This window comes from Antechinus flavipes, chromosome 5 (assembly GCF_016432865.1).
Source record: "Antechinus flavipes isolate AdamAnt ecotype Samford, QLD, Australia chromosome 5, AdamAnt_v2, whole genome shotgun sequence".
Lineage (NCBI taxonomy): Eukaryota > Metazoa > Chordata > Mammalia > Dasyuromorphia > Dasyuridae > Antechinus > Antechinus flavipes.
Genome location: NC_067402.1, coordinates 240,686,817 through 240,697,130, shown reverse-complemented (window position 1 = coordinate 240,697,130; position 10,314 = coordinate 240,686,817).

Below are 10,314 nucleotides of genomic sequence, written 5' to 3'. Positions count from 1 at the left end.
AAGGCCATTAAGCAAGCAGTACAATTATCTGGGATAAGACCTGACAAGATACACATCTTTTATACCAATACACAAATTAATGTATGCTATGAAACCATAATCAGCAATGGATTCTTGAAGAAAAGGTTTCTAAAGTTCCTCTTAAAAGACCAACTATCTTTACAGATGCATCCAAACATAACATTTGTGCTGTATACTCTTGTGACTTAACTATAGAGTAGTCAGAACTCCTTTTCAGCACACTCAGCAGAAAATCTATTGTATGCAATCATGCTAGCTCTTACTTATTACCAGGAGATATAAATATAATATCTGATTCGGCCTATTCAGTAGGTGTGGTACAAAGAATTGCCACAGCCCAAATACAATTTGCAGCTTCTAATATATTTCATCTCTTTAAGAAACTTCAAGAGCAAGTGAGAAAGCATCCAGGAAAGATTTATATCTTGCGTGTCCACTCTGATAGTGGACTTCCAGGTCCTATTTTTTTTAAATAACTTTTTATTGACAGAACCCATGCCAGGATAATTTTTTACAGCATTATCCCTTGCACTCACTTCTGTTCTGATTTTTCCCCTTCCTCCCTCCATCCTCTTCCCCCAGATGACAAGCAGTCCTTTACATGTTGAATAGGTTACAATATATCTTAGATAGAATATATGTGTGCAGAACCAAACAGTTTTATTGTTGCACAGGAAAAATTGGATTCAGAAGGTATAAATAATCTGGGAAGAAAAACAAAAATGCAAGCAGTTTATATTCATTTCCCAGTGTTCTTTCTTTGGATGTAGCTGCTTCTGTCCATCCTTGATCAATTGAAACTGAATTAGCTCTCTATCAAAGAGATCCATTTCCATCAGAATACATCCTCAAACAGTATCGTTGTTGAGGTATATAATGATCTCCTGGCTCTGCTCATTTCACTTAGCATTAGTTCATGTAAGTCTCTCCAAGACTTTCTGTATTCATCCTGCTGGTCATTCCTTACAGAACGATAATATTCCATAATGTTCATATACCACAATTTCTCAACCATTCTCCAATTGATGGGCATTTATTCATTTTCCAGCTTCTAGCCACTACAAACAGGGCTGCCACAAACATTTTGGCACATACAGGTCCCTTTCCCTTCTTTAGTATCTCTTTGGGGTTAAGCCCAGTAGAAACACTGCTGGATCAAAGGGTATGCACAGTTTGATAACATTTTGAGCATAGTTCCAAATTGTTCTCCAGAATGTCTGGATGCGTTCACAATTCCACCAACAATGTCTCAGTTTCCCTGTTTTCCCACATCCCCTCCAACATTCCCCATTATCTTTCCCTGTCACTCTAGCTAATCTGACAGGTGTATAGTAGTCCAGGTCCTATTTTTGATGGTAATTCAAAGGCAAATAGCTTTCTAACCATGTTGGTCAATTCTCCTTTATTTCAGGCAGCCCAAGAATCTCATTCTAAATATCATCAGGCTGCTCGAGCTTTACGTTTGCAATTTGGGATAACAAAAAAGGAAGGTAGAAGCATAGTAAAAAGCAGTGCAGCTTGCCTTCCTTTTCATGCTCCTACACTCCCTCCAGGAAAGAATACTTGTGATTTGAGACCCAATGAAATGTGACAAATGGATATGACCCATTATAAATCTTTTGGTCATCTGTTTTTTATCCATGTTGTAGTAGATATCTTTTCAGGATTTACTTTTGCAATACCAGCAGCAAAAGAGACAGCCCAAGTGATCACTACCTTCCTTATACAAGCATTTGCAATTATGGGTATGCCACAAGCAATAAAAACAGATAATGGACCTGCATATACTTCTAAACATTTTGCACACTTTTGTGCACAGTATAAGATTTTACACACCACTGTCATACCTTTCAATCCTCAAGGACAGGCAATAGTAGAGAAGAAACAGAGACATCAAGATACTCCTATAAAAACAAAAGAAAGGGGGAGCAATAGGGAGCCACTCTAGAGAACTTCTAAATTTAGCTCTCTATACAATTAACTTCTTGATTTTTGATAAAGATTTACTGGCTCCAGCAGACAGGTTTTATAACCTATCAGAAGGCTGTGTCCAGTGTGAGCAGCTCTCCTATCTTTAGATAATCATCAGGTGATGTGGAGAGATCCAGAAAGTGGTGAATGGAAGGGATCAGATAGGTTAACTGCTTGGGGGAGAGGGTTTGCTTGTACCTCTATAAATGGAGGACTCAGATGGGTGCCAATGAGCCATATTCCCATTGTTCACCGGAGAGAGATGGAGCAGACCCTTGAAATGAAGGAGAAGACCCAACAAACATCAGGTAGTTCCATCACTTATTGTGCCCACCACTGAAAGAGCATGGTAATTATGGCGATTTACTCATGGACATAAAAAATTGTTAATGAGATTGATGCAGGACTTCAAAACCCTCAAGAATAATTGGAATCCTTGAGACATGAAAAATTCTTGTAGGACTTGAAAACCCTCAGGAAATCATTGGGTATCCTGAAACATGGTAAGATTGCTGTAGGAATTGAAAACTCTCAGGAATCACTGGATTCCCTGAGACATGATAAGACTGTTGTAAGACTTCAAAATCTACAGGAATCATTGGATTCCCTAACACATAATGAGACTGTAGCAGGTCTTCAAAAACTTAGAGGGATCATTGGATTATCTGACACATGAAGTAATGGACAATAGATTGGTTTTAGACTAACTCTTGGTTGCTGAAGGAGGCATATGTGTGATTGTTATTTATATACCCTTCTTCTAGGACATCTGGAAATCTTTTACAATACCATGTTGATTCATATTGTTTGTTTTATTACTACTTTCATGGATAAATCATGTTTGTTACACCCTAGTGAGCCTGCACTGGCTGTGAGGAGACTCATCACTAATAGCCTGTGCTTCATTGCTATGAGTTTGTATAATACCTCCCACAATGATGGATTTATGTACACCCATTTCTAGTAAGCCCTTTCAGCTCAGAAACCCACTAACAATACCTGGCTTGACTCCCACTTCCCTTTAGTGTTCTTCATCTCTATTCCTGAGAAGTCAGGGATGGTGTGATCATCTCCTTTTTAGTGCTTTCACTTCCCTTCTTCAGAAGTTGGGGGGGGGGTGATTACCTCGTTTTTCATGTCTTTACCCCCTTTCCTGAGAAGTCAGGGAAGACATGATCACCTCCTTTTTGGGGTTTTCACCTCCCTGAGAAGTCAGGGAGGGCATGACCACCTGTGTTCTAAAACAAAAGAAATTGGGAGATGTAGAGGACTGAAACTCTAAAAATGCATACTTGAATCAGACAGCAGAACACTTAAGGCTAATTACCTATTTGATGTGAGACTGGCTCCATATACATATTTAGATGAGATGGTGATGTTGGTGCTTACTGAATGTTTGGTATTGAGATAATCGTAGACAAGGATTGGAGGTGGGGGGTCGGGGAGTGAGGGGAGAGATGCTAGAGGCACTTGGTGGCAGGACAAGAAGGAGAGAGGATGAAGACTCTGGACTTCAGAATCCAGGATATATCTTTGGCAAGCTGCATAACAGCTTGCTTGGCTCCTTCACTTCTCCCCCTAATGATTAAGGACTTTGATTTATCCTGACTCTGGCTGACCCTGTGGCCCTCCAGGGAGCTAGCCCATACTTTACATTTGACAAACCCAAATACCTCAGCTTTTGGTATAAGAACTCATAATTTGCAAAAACTGCTGGGAAAATTGGAAACTAATATGGAAGAAATTAAGGCCTGACTCTAGGACACCTAACATCACATACTAAGATAAGATCTAAATGAGTTATGATTTAGACATAGTGATATTATAAGCAAATTAGAGGAAGATAGGATAGTTTATTTTTCAGATCTGTGGAGAAGGAAGTAATCTATGTCCAAAGAAGAACTAGAACTCATAATTGAACATCAGATAGATTTAATTTCTTCATTTGAAAATTGTCTGTTCATATCTTTTGATCCTTTATCAATTGGAGAATGGCTTGGATTTTCATAAATTTGAGTCAATTCTCTATATATTTTAGAAATGAGGCCTTTATTAGGACCCTTAAAAATGATTTCCCAATTTATTGCTCCCCTTCTGATCTTGTCTGCATTAGTTTTCCCACTTGGTTAAAGAAGGGAGACAAATGTTTCTTTTCTGCTCTTTTCAGCCAACAAATGGCTCATATATGAAAAGTGTATTATATATAAATATGGATAGTTGTTTATCTCAACAGTATAAAGTGCTTAAGATAGTTAAATGGAGCATACCATTATTTACACATATGTATGTAACGTGTAATACAGTTTTAATTCTAGAAAAGATTACTCAAAATACACTTATTTGGTGTATTGGTCTATGTGCCAAATAGAATAGTTAGGTAGTTCAGTGGATAGAATACCAGGTGTGAAGTCAGGAAGATCTCATCTTTGTGAATTCAAATCTAGTCTCAGAAAAGTCCACCTCTGATGCCTCATTGTGGTAGAAAGTTAGATCATGGAAGCATGAGTTTCAGCAAGTTCTAGGAGAAGATTTATTGTTTGACAAAATAAAACATTTCCTAGTTACATTTAAATCTGGTTCAGATCATATTGAGTTACTTTGTTATTGATGTTATAGTTGTTGTTTGTTATTGGTGATGGTAGTGGCTAAATGCAAGTTTGACATTTCTGATGCAAAGGATAGAACTTTAGATATGAAGTAGGAAAAATTTGAGATTAAATCCTGCCTTCAATGTTAAACTAGCAGTTATGTGACCCTGAGAAAATCACTTTTTCATCTTATTTATAAAATAGGAATAAGTGCCTACCCCATAAAGTTGTTGTGAGGTAACATATATATATATATATATATATATATATATATATATATATATATATATATATATATATATATATATATGACATAACATATGTAAAGCCATTGGTAAACCTTTAAAATATAGAAGCAAGCCATTATTATTATTATTACCACACTGAAAAGACTTTACATGTAACACTAACCACACTTTATGGAGTGTGTGTGTGTGTGTGTGTGTGTGTGTGTGTGTATCTTAACCAAGACTAGCTCAAATCATATCAAGCATTGGAGGGAGAGGTTCCCTCCAGTATATTCCCAGGTCTGCTCCGCTGGAGTACTTGGGCCTCTCTTTGCAAGGACTAAATAAATGCTTCCTGACTGTATCTGAAGATGCCTCTGAGTAGTCATCTTACACAGTTTATGAGGGCTTATTCTAGGATTGTGACTTCCCAGAGAAATGGCTGGGATTTCTATTCAAGATAGCACCAGATTGGGTTTTCTTTGACCATCCTTGAGATCAGATCCTCAATTTCCCTCTCTGTGAAATATGAGCCTGAAAGAGAGTAATCCAAATATAAACAGGAATACAAGTCTCTGAAGAAGAAGCCCAAGGGCAACTAGCCAATCAGATAACTTATATAAGCATGCCCCAGAGGTAAAAGGGAAGGAGCAGTCCAGAAATTGTAGCTGCTCTCCTCAGAGCACTATATATGTCCTTAAACTGAAGGGACCCTAGGATTATCAGGGTTTAGTGATCCAAAGTTAAGGGGTACTGTTTAGTAAAACAGAAGGAAGTCTTGATAAATGACACAGAGCCAGGGTGCTCTGGATGACTGCTGGATTGGGGATGATCCCTCCAGGCTTGGTCTGTTCTCTTTATTACAAAATCTTAAATAAAAAGATTGGAGCTGATCTACCTAGAAGAAAATTGGGAACGAGCAGTTCAAACCAAATCTTCAGAAGCAAATAAATCTAAAATATCACCAGGGTGTGCACTTGATGAGATATTGCTGCCTTGTGTGTGGGGAAAGAATGATCCTCTTTCATATAATTTTTGTCTGTTTCTGTCTTTGTGCAGAATGTCTGTTGTATCTGTTCTATGAGCTAGATTTTGTTAAAATACATATATATGTATATGTATATATACATGTATATATACATATACATGTACATATATATGTATATATAGTCTGCAAGCCTTTTCTGATTCATATAGAAAAAAAAGAGAGCAAAATCTTATATGGATCAGGTTTTCATTGATCTGAGATATGGAGAGGTAAAAGAGAGCAAAGAAAGTCAACTGATAGGAAGTGGAGTCTTCTGGAATTTCTCTTAAATTATAAATTTGTTAAGCTTCTTAAAACTGTTTTGAAAGGTTATTTTCCCTGAGAAATAACTTGAGTTACATAAGTCCCAATGAAGGAATGAGTTTATTGATAATCTACAACTTTTTAAAATAGAAACAATTTATAATGATTGGCTTTTATATCAGGAATGTTGAACTTAAGGTCACCTCCTTAGATATCAAGATGAGTTGTAAATTTTATATAATGAATCTCTTATAATTATGTGAGACAATCACTATTAAATGGTATATATTAGAATTGTGAGTTTGTTTACTTTAAGCATAAGATCTTAGAAAGTTGTGTGCAAATATTGAAACATTACTATTGGAAATTTAAATCTATATTTGATTTAATTTGAAGTTAAAGGAATAGGTTATTAAAACAAAATTCTGGTAGCTTACCTTAGGGATCACATGTTTGTATCCCCTAATTAGATGAAGTATATTACTTTCTAAAATATATATTGGACAATTTGTAAAAATTATGAGCTATGCTTTAAAAATTTGTTAGCTCTGCTGGACATATGTATAACTTTTATGAAATTTGGTCCAAAGTTACTTAGATATTAGCTATATTATAGCTTGAATCTTAAGATTTTTTTTAAGATTTGATTTTAAAAATAAGGTACAAGAAAGATTGATTTGCAAAAGCAATTGATAGTTTGAATGGAACATCTAACTGAAATATCACAAGATAAAGTATTTATTTTTAAAATAACTTTTTAATTGGAGTGTATGTTAAAATTAGAAATGACTGTAAATTACATGAGATTTCTATCCATTTTCGTGATAGGCTGTGTTATGTTTATTTGATTATCACCTGTGAAAATTGTGAAATTGCTAATTAAATTATTTGGCATTATTGTCATAATATTGAAACCTAAAACTGTTAGGTATTATGTGGAGTATGCAGACCCCAAATGATGATAGGCACCAAAGTTGGGGTTCAGTCATGTGGGGAATTCACATTGGCCATTATCTTTGGTAAAAGGTAAATTTATTATGGAAAGGGACAAGCTCCTAGAAGAAAGGAGATACCCCATGAGGTTGGGGCATGTCCCTTGGCTGGTGGGCTGGATCCTGGGGAGAACTTAGCACCCTAAGAAAGTTAGCTATAAGGAGAAGTCGGGTCAGGAAGCATGGTGGAGTTAGAAGAGATACCACATGGAGTGAGGGAAGGAGAAAGGGGAAGCTCTTTTGGCTTGGGAAGGTGAAAATTTAACTCACCCTTCCCCCCACTGGGTGTGGCTGCTTCTTAGAAGAGAACAAACCACTCATTGGAGCTTACCCACCCTCTTGCTAGTTAAATGAAATTATTTTAACATTAATTGCTTTTATTGTTTAAAGGAATAGCTTACATTTACATGGTGTTAATAACTGAATGTTTTTATTTTTCAAGTCTATGGCTACTTTAAGGCAAAGACATTTTTGATGCTATCAAAGATTACACTGCTTAGCAATGCAAGAAACTTTTAAGAGATTTGTTAGACCTACAACTGCAAGGTCTTCATCTGTCTTCAGCACATTATTTAATATTTATTTAAGTGCATAATGGTCTCTTTGTTTAATGAATATGATCTATAGCTTCCTTGAAGTGCCTATATCAGAATTTTAACCTGATATCCCTGTACTAGTTTTGACTGTGTTTTGCAGGTGCTTTTGATAGTTATGCCCAATGGTTTGTATGATTATTTTTATATAGACCTGAAGTTTCTCATTGGTGAAACTTGTTATTGAGATGAAATCTCTTGGGACTGTAACTAATATTGCTTTGAGTTTCAAATTTGAATGTGATTGCCTGAAGGATCATTAAGTCAGTAATCCACTATTCCAGAGAAATGCCATAAGTTACAGGGAAGGATGCCTTACAGGTAGATGTATTATCTAAGCAAGAGCTGGGAGGACAACCTTAGCCTCTACTTAAGGTGGGATCCTTCTCAGTTCCCCAGTTCTGTTTCTTTGCTTACCACCTGATTATTTCCTAGTCAGGCTATGAGGTGAAATTGTTACTGCATATTTGGTTGTGAAAATCAAGGATGCTTTATCCTGATTGAGGCCCTGAAGAATCAGTTTTGACTGATTACATTACAATCATTTCCCTGCTTTTTTCCTCTCATAGCAAATTTCTGTAACAGAGCAAGTGGTCAGTGGAATATAAGAGGCACAATACAAGTCTGCAGACCAGTCCTGGAAGTTTTTCTGGCTGCTGCTATAAAACATTTAACTCTCTTGCTTCCTAGGACAAGAGTTTCTTTGTCTGAAGGTCCACTTTGCCTAAGTATTTGGGCCACTTCCCACCTCCTTTTTGCTTATTGGGAGAGGAAGCAAACAATCTTAGCATGCCTTGATCAAGCCAAGGTTTTTAGGACCCTAAAAGCTAAACTAATATTTTGCCTGTGCCTTAGCTCTACCCAGAGTCTTTTTCACTGTACATTGATGGAAGGGGTGGAGGGCAGGTCCTAGGGGTGTCTGGAACCCTATCCTAGACCCTTTGCTTATTTCTCTTTGGTGTCTTTGGGGTGACTCTCCTGCCTTAGAGCTAGGTGACATAGCTCTTCCAATTCAGAAAGTTCCTAATCTCATCCTGGGCCAATCGTTGGAGATGCTGGTCCCCCACAAATGCTTCAGAGCCTTTTTGCTTATATCAGAGTTTTAAAATTGGGAAAAGGAATGAGAGTGAACATCTGTTATGACTCCTACATATTTTGCATGTTTCATGGGGTTATATGGAAAGAAAGGAGATTTTTGATAGTCGAACATTCCTCCATTTTAAGTACATAGGGGAACAATTATTGCAAGTTGTTTATGGACCTAGAGAGGTTTTTTTATGTTTCATAAAGGAAGGGAAATTCACTTTAGGCCAAGGGAACCAGGCTTGCAGATTCAGCTGCCTGTGTTGCTGCTTGTTTGCTTTTGACCATGGCATCTTTAATTCCCCAACTCTGACTCCTGAATTCCCTCATATAACTCCCAGGTAAGTAAATTCTGAAAGGACTATTCAAAAGACCTACATATATACCCCTTTGCAAGGGCTTCAAACTGCTTTTGGTTTTGTTAATACCCATATTAAATGGGTAAAAGCTTTCCCTTCTAAGACTGAGCTCCAGAGTTTTTGATAAAGGAAATCATACTTAAGGCCATGGTGTTGCATCCATTGATTGCCTCCCCTCCCTTGAGGAAACAAAAGCAGGGGTATTAGGAAAACACTCTTTGGTATTAATCCTAGGAAAATCTGTCTGGATGACAAGACGTTCATGATAGCCTCATCTCCCTCTCCCCTCCAAAGTCTTCCTCTGGGTGGGGTTCCTGATTACTATCTCTAGTAATTGTACTTTTAATTCAACTTTTATTCTTTTTTACTCATATTTAGTCCTTGCATTTTTAATATGCTTGTGAGAGTAGTTTCTTCCAGACTCTAAGCCATGAAATTCCAAGTACTTGGTTAACGTGAAATCACGTGACACCTGATTCTGATTGACATTCAGCACCAGATACGGCTGCCACCATCTATAATTCACTTATCTCCCCTCTCAGTGTGGATCCCACTGGACAGGGCCAGGTCTATGTCCCTTATCATTCTGAAACAGCTCCACAAGATGAGATCTTCATCCCTTTGTTCCAAATGAATCTAGGTCTGGACTGCTTGACAATAACCTGAGGTCACCAGGCCTCGACAATGCTATAGTTCTATGGATAACTAGCTGCCAGATATCATTCTGTTGGTCTGTGATAATAGAGTTGAAGTTGGTGAACTCATCATGATTTTACTTTAAGCAGCAATACACTGTCACTTGTTTGCTTATGCACTTAATCATTAGAATAATTCAAGATTTCTTAGTTAAAGTGGTTCCTGAAAGCTTCCACTGATGTATGGGTATTGATTCTAAATGGTAGAGGGTGGATTACAGTTAACATTGAAGGCCTAGATAACAAAGATGCCCTAGTGAAAGAACTATATCAAGACTGGTGTGAAAAATATTCAAATGTATGAAAAAGCAATGAGGAGCTGAATGTGATCAGGTGAAGATTTCTCAAAAAGTCTATGTGATGAAGTGGATTAAATGCTAGATCTAAGTTTTGGAAGTTATGTGTCCCATAGGAAGTAGACAGCATTGCTGACCATTGATGAATGGTTACTTTCTTTTCAGTTCATCCAATGAACCCAAATCTTTTGCTTTTTA